The sequence below is a fragment of the Adiantum capillus-veneris genome, chromosome 26, assembly GCF_014529385.1.
Source record: "Adiantum capillus-veneris isolate H3 chromosome 26, ASM1452938v2, whole genome shotgun sequence".
NCBI lineage: Eukaryota > Viridiplantae > Streptophyta > Polypodiopsida > Polypodiales > Pteridaceae > Adiantum > Adiantum capillus-veneris.
In genome coordinates, this window is record NC_140956.1 from 26,947,851 (window position 1) to 26,965,420 (window position 17,570).

Genomic DNA, 17,570 nt, shown 5'->3' on the forward strand with positions numbered 1-17,570 from the left:
ACAGAGGCCAGTTTACAGGGGAAACTCTGCCGGATTTTTCTCAGGAGTAAACAGTTTGGCAGATATGGCATCTTCTCAAAGTGAGACTCTTTACAACATAAAGAAGCTGGATGGCACAAACTTTCCATTCTGGAAGAAGCAGATTTGGCAGGTTTTGGTGCAGAAAAAACAAGTGAAGCCACTGAAGCTCAAAGGGGAGAGACCAGAATTTATGGCTCAAGATGAGTGGGAAGAGCTTGACGAGTTAGCTTGTTCCACAATCATGCTGACACTGGCAGAAAATGTTTACTTCAACGTAGCAGAAGAGACTACAGCGTATGGCGTATGGCAAAAGCTATGTGATATGTACGAGAAACAAAGTGCTGCTTCTCAGATTTACTGGCTCAAGAAATTGGTGGATTTGAAGATGAAGGAAGGGACAGCCATGTCAAATCATCTGAATGAATTTCACTCAATTTTCAGCCAGTTAACAGCACAGGAGATAGTCTTTCCAGATTCAGTGAAGGCTATGTTTCTCTTAATCACTTTGCCAGACAGTTGGGATACTTTTCGTACAGCGTTAAGTAATTCTGTCGCGCCAGAAGGTCTTACGAGTGCTAATGTAGAAGGCAGCTTGCTCACAGAGGAAGTGAACAGGAAGAACATTGACAAAGGCAAAGGCAATAGTGCTTTGGTCGTTCGAGGGAGACAACAGTTTAAAGAGAAGAAGGGTAAGAAGGCACAAAACCGAAGTAAGTCTCGTGATTCGAAGTCAAAGGATGACATAGAATGCTACCATTGTGGCAAGAAGGGTCACATGAAGCGAGACTGTACGAAGTGGAAACAAGAAAAAGGCAAAACAAAGAGTTCTGAGCAAGATGAAAAGAAGAGTTCAGTGAAGATTGAAGAGGTGAATGTCACAGGATCTGGTTCAGACAGTGATTCTGGTATAGCAGGTGGTGACATCTTCCTTACAAGCAATCTTGATTCTGTTTTCTTGACTGCAGAGGATGGACATGCTATGAGTGATTGGATTATCGACTCAGGGGCATCTTTACATGTTTCTCCGCACAAAGAGTGGTTTACATCATATGTGGCTACTAAAGACTATGTCAGACTTGGCAATGAGCAGGTTTGTGACATACTTGGAGTGGGAGATGTGCAGTTGAAGTTTCAGAATGGCTCTTCTTTATGGCTCAAGAATGTCAGACATGTTCCAGCAATCCGAAAGAGCTTGATTAGTACAGGGAAGTTGGATGATGCAGGTTATGTGACAGTTTTTGGGAACAGCGCTTGGAAGATCTCCAAAGGTTCGATGACTGTAGCACATGGCAGCAAGTCAGGAACTCTGTACACTTTACATGTTTCAGAGGTTAAAAACCATGTAATTAATGTGATTGAGCAGCCAAGTGTGTCACTGTGGCATCGTAGGTTGGGACATATGTCAAAAAGAGGAATGGAAATACTTTCTCATTATGGTTATTTGCCTGGATTTTCATTTCAAGATTTCGAGTTTTGTGAGCATTGTGTTTATGGTAAGCAAACACAGGAACCACACAGATCAAAGAGGAATCGTAGGGACGAACGGTTAGCTCTTGTACACAGTGACCTATGCGGACCAATGCCTAGTTTGTCACTAGGGGGAGCAGCGTACTTTTGTACATTCATAGATGACTATTCTCGCAAAGTATGGGTTTACTTCTTGAAGCACAAGGATGAGGTGCTCAAGGTCTTTAAGACATTCTTGCAGCTGGTGGAGAATCAGAGTGGTCACAAGCTGAAGTGCTTGAGAACTGACAATGGTGGAGAGTACGTTTCCAAAGCTTTTCAAGACTTTTGTGAAGCAAAAGGGATTAAGCGGGAACTTACTGCACCATATAATCCTTCACAGAATGGGGTTGCAGAACGTATGAATAGGACCATACAAGAGAAGGTCAGAAGCATGTTGTCAAATGCTGAGTTGCCTGATGGATTTTGGGCGGAAGCAGTGGCTACAGCAGTCCATTTGATCAACAGGTCTCCTAGTAGGGTTCTGGATAAGAGTGCAGTGGCCGAGATGCTATGGACAGGCAAGGCACCTTCGTATAAGCATCTCAGAGTCTTTGGTTGTGAAGCTTATAGCCATATTCCTAAGGAGTTCAGAAATAAGTTAGAACCAAAGAGCAAGAAGTGTATATTTCTTGGCTACGGAGAATCGGGCGAGATGGGTTACCGGCTTTGGGATCCTGAGTCCAGAAAGCTTATTCGTAGCAATGATGTGCATTTCAATGAAGCCAAGTTTCACTCTAAGCCAGAGAAGACAGAGGAGATCAGAAGAGTTGTCTTCAGGGAAGATGGACCTAGTGCTAGCACATCAAGACAGCATGGTCAGGCTCAGGAACAGCCTATAGTGGCTAGAGAGGCAGAATCAGTTGTGGTGAGACGTTCTGAGCGTGTCTCCAAACCACCTGATCGTTATGTGCCATCTCTAAATTATGTCATGCTCACAGATTGCGGAGAACCATCTTGTTACAAGGAAGCATTACAAGTGGTTGACTCGAAAAAATGGCAGTTGGCCATGCAGTCAGAGATGACAGCTCTGCATAAAAACCAGACATGGAAGTTGGTTAAATTACCACAGGGCAAAAAGGCTCTACCTTGTAAATGGGTTTACAGGTATAAGATCACTGCTCATGATAGTCAGCCAAAGTACAAAGCAAGGCTTGTTGCCAAGGGCTTTAAGCAAGAACAAGGCATTGACTTTGATGAAGTCTTCTCTCCAGTGGTCAAGATGACTACATTGAGATGCTTTCTTGCATTGGTTGCTATATTGGATTTGGTGTTGCACCAAATGGATGTCAAGACAGCGTTCTTGCATGGTGATTTAGATGTGGAAATTTACATGCAGCAGCCAGAAGGGTTTGTTGAGAAAGGCATGGAACATTTGGTATGCCAGTTGTTAAAGAGTCTTTATGGCTTAAAACAATCACCGAGGGCATGGTACCATAAGTTCCACCAGTTTATGCTTTCTCAAGGCTACAAACGTAGTGAGTTCGATCACTGTCTATATACAAAGAAGGCTAAGGATGGCAGTTGGCTGATCCTTATTTTGTATGTGGATGACATGTTGATTGCTGGCAAACACTTGGAAGAAATTTCAGCTTTGAAGTCAAAGATGGCAAAATCGTTTGACATGAAAGACATGGGTGAGGCAAGTCATATACTTGGTATGCGCATTGAGAGAGACAGATCAAAGAAGTTGATTTGGTTATCTCAAACAGAGTATATTGACAAGGTTTTGCAACGTTTCAATATGGAGAAGGGAAAGGCATTGAGTGTTCCATTGCCACCATATGTGAAACTTAGCAAACAAGATTGTCCTGTGTCTGAGGAAGAAAAGGCTGAAATGGATAAGATTCCATATGTGTCTGCAGTGGGTAGTTTGATGTATGCAATGATTGCTACACGTCCGGATATTGCATTTGCAGTGGGAGTGGTTAGCAGATATATGTCAAATCCCGGCAAGAAACATTGGGAGGCAGTGAAAGGTATCATGAGATACTTAAAACATACAAAGAGTATGCACATATGCTATGGTAGTCAGGATTTGAGTGTCAGAGGATACACTGACTCAGATTATGCAGGAGACTTGGATAAGAGGAGATCTACATCAGGCTATGTCTTTACATTGGCTGGAGGTGCCATATCATGGCGATCTCGATTACAAGATTGTGTTACGCAGTCTACTACAGAAGCTGAGTATGTTGCAGCAAATGAGGCATGCAAAGAAGCTATTTGGCTTGGTAGATTGGTTGCAGACTTGGGAATCAATGCAGATATGCCAGAGTTATATTGTGATAGTCAAAGTGCTATACAATTGGCAAAGAATCCAGTGTTCCATTCGAAGACTAAGCATATTGATGTGAAGTATCACTTCATTAGGGAAGTACTTGAAGACAAGCAGATACAACTGCTGAAGATCCACACCAAGGACAATCCTGCTGATCTACTCACAAAGGGACTTCCAGGAGAGGGCTTTGTGCATTGTCGTGAGTTATTGGGCATTGGATAGATGGCAGCCATGTAAATCTTTGTACATTTATGTTCATAGATTTACAGTTACTTAAAGTGCCACATTGGACTTTAAGTGGGAGGTTGTTGGGATTAAAGCCCAAGTGGCCTCTTATGCGGATATGGCCGGCCGCCCGCCTAACTCACTTACCTCTAACTCTTTGTATATACTAACATATTCTTTGTGAATACTAAGGATTTGGGAGATAACCCTTCTAACAGATCTCTGCGTACTGTACTGTGTAAGCTCACTGTGTGTGTGTGAGAGAGAGAGTCGATCCACGCTCCGCTCCGCGACTTCAAACTCGACCTAAGCTTGAGGTGCTTGTCGTGCTTGATGACTAAGTCACGTGCTTGATGACTAAGGTGCTTGAGATGCTTGTCGTGCTTGATGACTAAGGTGCGTGCTTAATGACTAAGGTGCTTGAGGTGCTTGTCATGCTAGATGACTAAGGTACTTGAGGTGCTTGTCATACTTAATGAGGAAGGTGCTTGAGTCAAAAAGATACCCTATAAACTTAATGAGGAAGGTGCTTGAGAAGCTTCTCATGCATGGGGGGTAAGGTGCTTGAGTCAAAAAGAGACCCTACAAACTTAATGAGGAAGGTGCTTGAGAAGCTTCCCATGCATGGTGGGGTAAGGTGCTTGAGTCAAAAAGAGACCCTACAAACAAAATGAGGAAGGTTCTTGAGAAGCTTCCTATGCATGAAAGTCCCAAAGTTCGGGGAATCTTTGACTTAACCTTCCACTCACCCAAAGGACACCCCTTTCCTCAAAGGGCACATGGGACACATGTCAGACTCTCCCTATGCTTAACCACATGGTGTGCTCGAATGCTATTGGTTGGGCTAAAGAGGGGTCCAATGAGCTTCTAGTTCCATCCAACAAATATCTAGATATTTTCAAGCTCTATCTTTTTAAGGGGTAAGGAGGGCACTTGTCCAAAGACTACCCATGCACTTGAATGCATGCTGCATGTGATTGGCTAGGGGGGAGAGGGGTCCAATGAGCTTGAAACTTGTGTAAAAGCTACAACTCGCCCCACGCAAGCAAGGGGGGTGCTGGGGGGATATACACCACACACACACTCATTTTGTGGATTCATTCTCACTTGGTGAAAGTTGAGGAACTCCACCTCCTTCTCCAAGCTTGTGAGAATCAGAGCGTACACCAACACTCTTGGCTATGGAATGCAAATCCAACCAAGAGCCATGCTTCAATGCTTAAGCTTGTCATCTTCTCCATCTTTATTACTATGCTATTATGTATGCTAGCAAGAAGAGTGATTATAAGTGAGGAACTATTTATTTATCCTATGGAATGTCTCTTCTTCCTCTTCCTTATCCTCATTCCCTGCTGTCTCTCTCCACCTTCGAAGGTGTTTGAGGCATTGGGACTGAGGCTTGGGATAGTTAATGCTTTCTACAAAGTTTATGTTATGTTTGTGATGCATGAAGCTTTCCATCTTCATTGCATCACCTAGGTCACAAGGAACACAAAGATTGTATTGTACCAAGTCTCTCTTGATGGGAGAAACTATAATACAAATGCCGATTGGAGGGGGGACTTGCTCCGTATAAATCCGGTCCTCAACTATTATCATGTTCTCTAAACTCTCTCTCTTGCAAAAGTATTGTTCATGCCATGTTAACTAAGTACCATGTTTATGTTGCTATTATCAATTAAGTTCACCCACTATGCTCTCAAAGTAATCTTACAAAAGTGCTTTATCTAATTTCCTAATTCTGCTACTCTTAAAGTTCATAGGCCATATCCATTACAGTTGGTTACATTGATTTTGATTATGTGGGTTGTGTGGACACTAGAAGATCCACAACTGGCTACGTTTTCTTGTTTGCTGGAGTGGAAGTCTTTTGGAGATCATTTTTTCCAAAGTTGTACTTCATCCTCCACCATTGAGGCTGAGTATATTGTAGTTTTGACTGCTAGCAAGAAAGCTAAGTGGTTATCTCGTCTAATGGGAGACCTTGATATACACCAAACTCCATTGTTACATTGTGATATCTAGATTATGATTGCGTTAGAGAAGAACCTTGTGTTTCATTCCAAATTGAAACACATCAAGGATAGGTATCATGTGATACGGGATATTCTGGCTAGTCACGCACATTGAGTTAGCCAAAATCCACATGGATGAGAACCTAGCGGATGCTCTGACAAAGAGTCTATCGTCAGAGCGGTTTGCACATTGCATAGCCATAATGGGCATAGGGTGAAGTGATGTTCATCATTCACACTTGTATAGTTGTACATACTAACCCTTGCACTTTAGCCACTTGGGCCACATTGGCCTTCAAGTGGACTGGCCCAATCGCCCATCTCTAAGTCACGAACACTATTTTTGGATACAATAAACACTATCCCCTCTCCTCTTCTCTTCCTCTCTTCTTGTACGCACCTGCACGGGGATTCCTCCCCTCACAAACATTTTTTTCTCTTTAATTTTGACTTGCTTGGTGTAGGACTTGCAATCTCAACACTCTGTGGTGTAGGCCTCTCTCGCCAACAATGCGTTCACCATGTTGAAGAGATGTTGGCCCTCTACCTCTATGTGAGGGAATCTATTTGTATTTGATATTTGCTTGTATCTTGGTAGTAACCTATTTTTTGTCTTTTTGGGTATCTCTTAATGTTTTTGGATATTTATTATTTTAATCATTAGCTTTAGAAAAGACCACTTAGAATAAAAAAGCGCTTGCTAGGAAATGCTTGCCCAAAAGTAACTCCTCCAACATTTTAGTAAACGACAATTTTGTTGTCTTCCTACCTTCTACGTGTTCTTTGCATAGTGATTGATTGTAGCTTCAAATCTTCACCTAGATGTGCACTACTAGCACGGCATGTAGCCTTTTGGATGTCTTATTCTTGGAAGAGGTGGGGGATGATGCCCATGATTGTCCATTTTGCGTCGTAACAATTGCCATGCCTTGGATGATGTGTGAGTCCCAATGCAAGCTCACATCTAAACAGTATTTGTGGACGTTGGTGCAAGCAAAGTGTGTTGACCATAGAATATGGTACATGCAGGCGTATGCAGGCTAGCAGGTACATGGCAAAATGTTGGAGCAACTACAAAGAGCCTGGGCAAACTAGGAGCAGCTGATATGTATGCATAATGTGGTTTTTTAGACCATATGGACTCCGAGATGGGCCAGTTATGGTTGTAGATGAGGGGATCAAAGTGCTGGCTTTAGTTTTGAAAATGTAGAGCTTGAAGTGATGAAGGGGCAGGTCTAGACGACTCGTCAAACGGGGCTACCGAGCCCAAGATATGAAGTCTTGAAGTTGGGAATGTTTGTCGATCCTAGCCGGATAGGGAAGGTGGAGCCATGTAGTCCAAGCCATTTTGGATATACAGGTGTATAGTGCTGAATTTATGGAGCCTGTTGGTCTTTTCAAATTGGCAATTGGAGCCCTAGATGCCAAGATATTAGCGGAGGAAGTTTTGGAGGGGGGCATGCTGGTGCCAGTTTGTCCGCATCGGGAAATGTGCCAACAGAGGTTCTTTGAAGCTCGGTGGAATTTGTGGGGGTAATAGACAACATAGGGAGCCAGCAAGAAGTGGTTGCTTATTAATTGGATGCCTAGACAATGAGATATGACCAATTGAATTTCGACGACTGTGGCGATCGCAGGTGGCGGTCTTGTGTTTTTTTCCATTTTGATGCTCGTCGTTCGAGGCCATATAGAGGTTGGAATGCTGGAATGTTTGCAAGTATTGAAGTCCGAAATGGTGACTCTTGGTTAGTTTTCATGGCTCAAGGAGAGGATCTCTATGCAAAGAATGGAAGGACCATGAAGTTGGGCCAAAAAACATAAGTTTTGGTGGATTTTTTTGGGATTTTAGGAGCCCTTGGGGGTGTGTTGCTCAAGAGGCGCCACATGGCAGGGGAGACATCCCATATGCAAAAGTGGGGACCAATAAGCCAAGCAATAAATACTAGAGAGTGGCCTCAATGAGCATCCAAAGAGCTCTTGGGAGCTCATGGTGTGGGCAACTATGGCCGCAGCTCTATGTGCGCGTTGCGGGCGGCAGCCCTAGTGGCTTTTGTGACGGAGGAGGAGGTGCACAGCAGTGCGCTACTCGATGGCGATGGTGCTCTTGTCATTGGGGTTGATTGGATGGTGGTGATGTGGCACCCTATAGGGGTCGTGTCACATGCCAAAGTCTTTTGAAGGGAGAGGAAAGGAGCAACGATGGCACCGTCATTGCCCCCCTCATGGGTGTGGTTCATGTGCCAACAAAAAGGCAAGGTGTCGAGGCACCAAGGGGGAGTTCACAGAGAAAGAGAAAGTGGAAAGTGAGCCACGCATCTTGAGCATGCATGTATGCTAAAACTGGAGTATGACAAGTGTTCAGAAATGCAAAATATACTATCATGGGGCTCTGTTGGTTCCATGGGCCAAGGAAGAAAACCAACTTTTTGTTCTTTTAAGCTCTTGTAAAAGCCCCTATAAAAGGGAGTGCACGCGCATGTACAAGGGTTTTTTTGTTGGACCGTCGGAGTGTTACCATATACATGTGGGAGTGATGTGTGTGAACACACTTAAAACCACCGGGGCATTTTTTCCCTCTTTATGAGGCTTTTTCCCCCGTGCATTATATATATGCCCATCATTCTAGAGCTATCTATCTTTCCATTGCACACTAAGTAAAACACTCTCTGTTGTGTGCCTTGAGCTTCCTTCATCTCTAAGTTGTGTGTGTTTTCCTACAACCCTAATTCCAACAATCGGTATCAGAGCAGGTTACATCCTCCCACTCTTAGTCGCCAACAGCTCCAGCACACGCCTGCTCACTTTCTCCAATTTCTGTGAGATTTGGCAAGCGTTTGTAGGTTGACAAAAATTTCGGGCAAGGTCAAAGAGATTAGTATGCTCAAGTTTTTGATTCGGTCTCATTTCGGCCTCCATTCTACTATAGACAGTACTGCACATGCTATTTTGTCATTTTGTGCAAAATTTTTGTCAGTGCCGTTTTTTGCATAACAAGTCCCTTACAGTCTTCTACGGTTTGTGCTATATAGCACGTGTTGTTCGCACTTCATTTCTCCTCTTTTTGGATAGTTCTCACATGAGGTGCAGCATTTACCATGGATGACAACAACACAGACGTGTTCAAGATGTTTGATATGCTAAGGAGATATTGGATGGGGACAATTACCCTATGTGGGATTATATGATGCAGCATGTTCTTGTGTCAAAGGGAGTTTTGGAACATTGTGTAGGGCATTGATGTACATCCTAGTTTTGAAGATACAGGGTGGTTGAGGATGTTGCAGGTCTTGCTGCAAGGGTTGTTGTTGTTAGAGTTGTTTTGCCTATGGCAGAGCAAGCTCATTGGGATGTAAAGGATGCACAGTCTCATGCATTGATTGCGTTGTCTGTGAAGCACACCATTACTCCTCACATTGTTTAGCAAAATCTACAAAACAGGCTTGGGATATTCTGGCTGGTCTTTATGCAAGCCACAATGAGACAAGAATTTCATTGTTGCATAAAGAGCTGGTGTCGAAGATTATGCATGAGGAAGATGATATGGACACTTTCTTTGCTGGTGTCAAGGATATCAATGAGCAGCAAAGAAGCCATTTTAGACTGTTCCCTTGTGCAGACTGTTCTTGATGCCTTGCCAGACTCTTACCAGACTTTTGCTGGTACTTGGAGACTTGTGACCCAAGGAAATCCTAAAGGTGTCAAGTTTGATGCATTGTGCACATTGCTATTGCAAGAGTCACTTTCTAGGAAAAACAGGACTAGACAGTGTGCAGTTGAACAAGCTTTATTGTTGCTCAAAGAAAAGGTGGTAACAGCAATGCACCCAATTCTTATGGTTCTTCTACGAGTGGAAAATCATTCGTTCCTAATGCTTTTGCTGGTGATAAGGGAAAAAAGAGATGTGTTGCCATTATTGTAAAGCTTGATCACTTGATCAAGCAGTGTCCTAAGTTGAAGGCCAAAGAGGCTAACAAGAAAGAGGGTGGTTCCACTGCAAATGCTAGATCCACTACAAATGCAGCTATTGTTGAGTCTTCTGTGAAAGGAGATTGTGATGTTGACGTTGATGCAGAATGGGTTTTTAGTGCAGAGTGTACCTATTATTTTTCTATCCGGATGCATGCATGTCAATTGATGCAGATTCACATGTGTGGTATTTTGACAGTGGTGCTACAAAGCACATTATTTCACATCATGATTTGTTCACCTCTCTTGAGTTTGTCCCTCACAAGAATTCAGTTACTTGTGCCAACAATGCCTCTTATCCGGTTCAGGGAGTCGAAAAGATTGTGCTTACTACTACAAATGGAAGTTCTTTCACACTTGTTGATGCATTTTATGTACCTCGATCAAGAAGAATCTTTTGTCTGTATCTGCACTGCTAGACTTGGTCTTGTCGTCAAATTTGTGGATTATAGATGTACAGTACATGATCTCAGTTTCAGTGATGAAATTGTTGCATCTAGCATTTTATGTCGTGGGCTGTAAAAGGTCACTTTGTATGACAAGTGTAGGCAAATTTTTGTAAATGCAGTTGCGGATTCAAAGGTTATTTCATATGAAAAACTTTGGCATGCACGTTTTGGTCATTTGAATTTTGCCAGTATGCTGCATTTGCAAAAATTTGATATGGTTGCTTCTTTGCCACCTGTTGAAGCACATGTCAAACATGTTTGTGAAGGCTGTATTTTGGGTAAGATGTAGCATTCAAAGTTTCCAACGGATGGTTCAGTTAGGGCCACATGTAGGTTGCAGCTTATGCATAGTGATGTTTGTGGGCCCATGCAAACTCTGTCTCTGGGCAATTACCATTACTTCGTGACTTTTATTGATGATTACTCCAGGCATGCATGGGTATATCCGCTTAAAGGGAAGTCCAAAGTATTTATGTGCTTCAAACAATTTTTGGCTATGGCTGAAAATGTCTCAAAATGTACTATGGGCACCCTCCATTTCGATTGAGGGGGGGAGTATATGTCTCATGAATTTAATGAGTTTCTGGCTAGTCATGGGATAAAGCACCAATTTATAGTGCCTTATACGCCTCAGCAAGATGGTGTTGCTGAGAGGAAAAACAGGTCACTTACAAAAATAGCACGATGTATGGTCAAAAGTCAAGCTTTACCTCATTCATTTTGGGTTGAGGCGTCATGTCTGCCACTTATGTACTTAACAAGTGTCCTACAAAAGCTTTGCAGTCTATTACTCCATATGAAGCATGGCATGATAGAAAGCCTTCTATTGAGCACATGCCTATTTTTGGTTGTTTGGCATATGCTTTGGTGCCACAAACACAGTGCAGAAAATTGGATGATAAGGCTGTCAAATGTATTTTTGTTGATTATAGAGCCGAAAGGAAAGGTAATAGGCTTTATCATTTGCAAACAAAGCGTATCTTGGTCTCAGGAGATGTTGTGTTTGTGGAAGATTCTGTTCAGCCCTTGCCGTCATGTACTAGAGACAGTAATGTCAGCTCACATGACATTTATGACACTTTGTTGCCTCTTTTTAGTGGTGGAAGTTCGAATGTAAATTCCAATGAGGCAAATTTACAGTCTATGGGGGTTTCCAAATTTTACATATCAACCTATTACTGATGTAGATGTACATGATGTACGTGATGAGGAAAGGGCTAAAAATGAGCATGCTAGAGGTATGCCAAACTGGTTGGTGCATACATTGTGTGACAGTAAATTGAATGCACCTTTGTCTAGTCGCACTCGTTCAAGATCTTGCCATGCATCTTATGCACCAGATTGTTATTCTTTGGCTCTGTCTATGATGTTTAGGAACCTCTATCTTTTGATGAAGCACAGAATTTAGAAAATTGGATGGTTGCCATGCAATAAATTATGATGCCCTTATAAGAAATGACACATGGACTTTGTGTGATTTGCCCCCTGGAAAAAAGGCCATTGGTGCGAAGTGGGTTTACAAGTTGAAAAGCAAACCGAATGGTGAGATTGATTGCTATAAGGCTCGACTTGTTGCAAAGGATTATGCACAGTAAAAAGGCATAGATTATGAATATACTTTTGCTCCCATTTGTCGTATGACTACCGTGTGCTTTATATGTGCATTGGCAACTCATTTTGGTTGGGATGTACATCAATCAGACAATGTTACTACTTACTTGAATGGTGACATATTTGAGGAAGTTTATGTAACACAGCCTCGCGATTTTGTGAAGAGATGACAAGAGGATAAGGTGTACAAATGTAACAAGACTTTGTATGGGTTGAAGCAATCTCCTTGTGCTTGGTATGAGAAGTTTTACGCTCATTTGGTCAAACGAGGCTTTCGTAACAGTCCAACACAAAGCACATTGTATGTAAAGCGTGAGAGTGATGTACTTCTCATTGGGCTCTTTATGTAGATGATTTGTTGATCACTGGACCAAATGAGAGACATATTGCTGAATATAATGTTGATTTGAATGCTACTTTCAAGATGAAAGATTTGGGGTTGTTGGATCATTACTTGGGTATAGAGTTAAGCAATGTGATGGTGGTATTGCCTTGTGTCACAAAAGTTACATAGAGACATTGCTATGTAAATTTGAACTTGATGATTGCAAACATTTTGCCACTCCCATGGAAACAGGTTTGAAATTGAGTCTTCATGATGCTCATGATCCTGTAGATGTCATTTTCTACCAAACTTCTATTGGATGCCTCATTTATCTATGAAACATGAGGCCGGATATTCAGTTTGCAGTCTCACAGGTCAGCAGATTTATGCATAGCCTAGGGTCTAAGCATTGGCAGGCTGTCAAGAGTATTTTTCTCTACTTGAGGGGCAATTTATGTATGGGATTGTTTTATCCCAAGGGGGAATCATTGCCGCCAAACTTACATGCTTTCTCGGACTTAGATTGGGATGATTTATTTGACACACTAGTGTCCACAAGTGGTTTTTGTTTGCTTGGCAGCTCATGCATATCATGGTTGAGCAAGAAGAAACCTATTGTGGCCACTTCCAGTTGTGAGGTTGAGTACAGGGTAGTCTTCACATCTACGATTAAGTGTGTATGGCTCAAATGCCTTATGGTTGATTTGGGTGTTGGACATGATACTGCCAACACTATCTACACTAACAGTCAGACCACATTGGCAGTTGCGAGGAACCCAGTTTTTCATGCTTGCACAAAGCACATTGAGGTGCATTACCACTATGTCAGCGAGAGGCTCTCAGCAAGAGAGATCAACTTGGCTTATGTGCCAACCCAAGACAACCTTGCAGACCTTTTCACAAAGGTGTTTTCTTGTGAGAAGCTTGAATCTTTCCACAAAGCGTTGGGCTTACTCCCCTTTGTGGACTGATCATGTCCTTAGGGCATGGCACTTCCCTTTACTCTATGTGTCATCTCTCCTTCACGGCATCACTCCAAGGGGGATTTGTTACCATATACATGTGGTAGTGATGTGTGTGAACACACTTAGGACCACAGGGGCATTTTTTCCCTCTTTAGGAGGTTTTTTTTCTCGTGCGTTATATATACACCCATCATTCTAGGGCTATCTGTCTTTCCATTGCACACTAAACAAAACACGCTTTGTTATGTGCCTTGACCTTCCTTTGTCTTCTCCAAGATGTGTGTGTTTTCTTGCAACCCTAATTCCAACACGGAGCTCCACCGTCAAGCGTCAAGCTATGTTATACATTGTTGAGGAGCTGCTATGGAGTTGATGTAGGGCACGAGGGCTGCTTATTGAAAACCTGGTGCTGGTCGAGGGTGTTCCGACTTGGAGCCCCATGTATATAGTCGGGTTTGTTGAAAGGAATTCATCATTACTGTGCATCTTGTGTTGATTTCCCCCTACCCTATCTCTTCTTTATTAGGTGTGTGTGCTTCCGGGTGTGTGAAGGCAGTTGTGTCCCCCAATGGTCTGTTGTGCACAAAGGGATTGAGAGAGTTTTTTTGTGCAATGAAGGGATTGAATCGCGTTGTACAGGATGATTGGGCTTTGTTGGTTGTATCATATTGAGTTGTGAGTACGGTGATATGCAAACAGTAGTTTGCCGGTGAGTTGTGTGAGTTTTGAAGGTGAACTCTAGTGGTTAGGGGTGATGTGATTATCCTAGGCTATAGAGAGTCATGTTGTGTATGTTCTGGGTGTGTACCCCCTTCCCATCTTTTGGTGCCCCCACTGAGGAGCATGCTGCGAGCTCCTGGTTTGGTGAAGAGGATAAAGGTTTTTACGACAAAAAAATGGCATCTTGAAGCTATGGTCCTATCTTTATAGGCGAGGAGAATCCCGAGGAGTGGATTGCTGATTTTGAACTATATGTGTTGTCTCTAAGCATGTCAAATGAAGATAGCAGGATGTAGACTTTTTAATTGGTGATGCGGGGAAAAGCTAAGGTGTGGTAAGATGCTTTGCAAGGCGAGCCAAGGCAGGCATGGCTAGCTTTGCGGGTTCCGTTCTTGCAAGATTTCTACAGGGAAGCGTCACCAACTGAGATGGATGACAAGACTGAAGCTCTCAAGCAGGACATAAGTGAAGATTTCAAATTATTTTTGGCTCTTTTTGAAGTGTGTTGGGCAGATCTAGCAATACAATGCAGCTAGCCAACAGTGATTACTTTAAATTAAACAAATTCATGGCGTGTTTACATCCAAAATTCAGAGAGAAGGTGGATTTTGAGAGTCCAAAAAACTATGATGGTGCAGTAGAAATTCCATGGTCAAAGAGCAAGAAGATAAAGAAGAAGATTGAGGAGTGCGTAGTAGGCTACGAGGCGGTGGCTTCAGCCCAATCACATACTCTTGAAGAGGCGGTCCAAGAAGAGAACCAAGGAAACTGAGGAGTGGTAGTGGTGCCACAAAACTGGGTAAGGACGGTTCAAGATTTGTCAACACAAATGCAAGAATTAAGATTAAGTGATATGGGCAGGGGCCAACCAAGGGGAGGCAAAGGCAGGGCTAGACCTTTGCCTGGCAAGTGTTACAATTGTAGGGAAGAAGGGAACTTTGCACTAGATTGTCCCCAACCACCAAGGGAAAGGGGAGGTATGTATCCTTTGTTTCGCAGAGGAAGGGGACAAGGGTAGTACAATGGTCAAAGGAGCATGTAGCTGAGAACCCGCGCAACAGGCTCAAGCTGACGGTGGTGAGATCCAGCGGGTAATTATCATAGGAGTTGACAAGCATGAGGTTGAAGTCCTCTCAAACAAAAGGGCAAGAGTGGAGAGGGAGACAGAGACAGAAAGTGAAACCAGAGGCCGTAAATGTAGGAGAAAGTGTACGAGGGCAGGGAACAACCTGAAACTAGCAAGAGGAGAGGGCGGTGCAGGATCAAGGAAACAGACTTTCAACTGGGACGCGGCTACCCCGAGTATAATTTGGTAAGTGACGTTCAAATTCAAAAGGCAAATATAACCTTTGGGTAATTGTTGGCTTTGAACCTCCAATTAAGAAGAAGTGGTCTACTAGTGTTAGTACCAGGCTACCAAAGGGCAAGGGTAATGTGCAAGCAGTATGGAATATGGCTTTGAGGGTAGGCAATCCAGTTGATGTCCTCCCTCTTGTGGAGGCAGGTCTAGACCTTTGCCTAGCAAGTGTTACAATTGTGGGGAAGAAGGGCACTACGCACCAGATTGTCCTCAACCACCAAGGGAAAGAGGAGGTATGTATCCTTTGTTTGGCAGAGGAAGGGGCAAGGGTAGTACAATGGTCAAAGGAGCATGTAGCTGAGAACCCGGGAAACAGGCTCAAGCTAACGGTGGTTAGATCCAGCAGGTGAATATAATAGGAGTTGACAAGCATGAGGTTGAAGTCCTGGCAAACAAAAGGGCAAGAGTGGAGAGGGAGACAGAGACAGAAAGTGAAACCAGAGCCCTTAAAGGTAAGGAGAAAGTGTACGAGGGTAGGGAACAACCTAAAACTAGCAGGAGGAGAAGGCAGCCAAGGGTAGTGCAAGATGAAGCCAAGGAAGATCCTGACTTGGTAGGGGCATTTACCTTATGATTTGATGGTGCTTACAGGAGGGTGACACTTAAAGCTGGTGGAGGTGTTGTGATACGAGATCCAAGCGGCACAGTGGTTTTTTTGAAGGCCTATGACTTAGAGAATGTTCACACCAATAACGACGCGGAATACCTTACTTTGCACTTAGGCTTGAAGCAGTGTGTGGAGTTCATCATATCTAGGTTGATTGTGAAAGGTTATGCTTTAGTGGTCATTAAACACTTGTTAGGCCAATGGTAGGTAAAAGGGACTCTTTGAAGCATTGATTTTATGCCATTAAAAAATTGTTGAAGTTTTTTGAAGAAGTTCAGTTCAAGCATATCAAGAGGGAGCAGAATCAAGAGGCAGATCTTGGGGGGTTCACCGTTTAGTACTCCCCTATATAATGTGCGTTCACGGGGTATTAAAAAACCCCCTCTTTTAACATGTTTGAATGAATAAAATGACCCCTTATTTTAGGATTTTTTCTCAAAATTGAATATAAAAAACCCTTATTTTAATGTATCTCTATTAAATTGCCTAAAGTTTTTGAAATTCAAAACCCCTCCCTTTGAACTCACGTTATACATTAACATGATTACATAGTGCACCCCCCGAGAGACAGATCAACTTGCAAGTGGTAAGGTACAAGTACAGATCACAGGTTTATATGTAGCTCCAACCACTTATGCTGGTCGGGAAACCTTGCAGGAGATTGAAGACTCCTAAGCATGGGTCAATGTCCAGAAGAGTTGTCCAAGTTATAAAAGAAAAGAATGGTGCAAAAAGCCTGTAAATTTATCCTAATAGGAGAGGATCTAGTGGTTTATGGATGGGACAAAGTGTTACGAAGAGTGTTGTACAAAGAGGAGGTCGGGATGGTGTTGCAATAGTGCCATGAAGAGAGTGGACATCAAGGTAAAGACCATGTCCTATTTTGAGTTTTGCAAGCCAGTTTCTGGTGGCCTTTAGTGGTACGAGATGTGCACTACTAGTGTAAAACGTGTCATGAATATCAGACAATGGGAGAAATAAGGCTAATAGCAGAATCACAAGGGGCTATCCTGGCCCAAAATGCTTTTGAGTAATTAAATGGGGTCGCCATCGACCCACTCCCAAAGTCGTCAAGCGGTAAGAAGTACATTGTGGTAGCCATTGACTACCTTACCAAGTGGGTGGAGGCGAAGATTGTGAAGGAGGTGAATGCTACTGTGGTGGATCAATTTGTTTTTGATAACCTTTTTTGTCGTTTTGGGTTACCATGGGTACTCGTTTCTGATAGGGGACACGGCTTTAGAAGCAGACTAATGAAAGCCTTGGTAGAAAACTTGGGTATTCAACACCGGTTTTCCTCGCCATGCCATCCTCATTGCAATGGTCTGGTGGAGAGTGCAAATGGACAGATTGTAAAAATGCTAACTAAATATGTTTATAAATAGGAAGCGGAATGGGAGGCAAATCTCAAAAAGTGCTTATGGGCGTACAAGACCTCATACAAAGTATCCACTAATTTCACTCCGTTTGAATTGGTGTATGGGAAAAAATCAGTGTTACCAATGCACACACAGTTAGG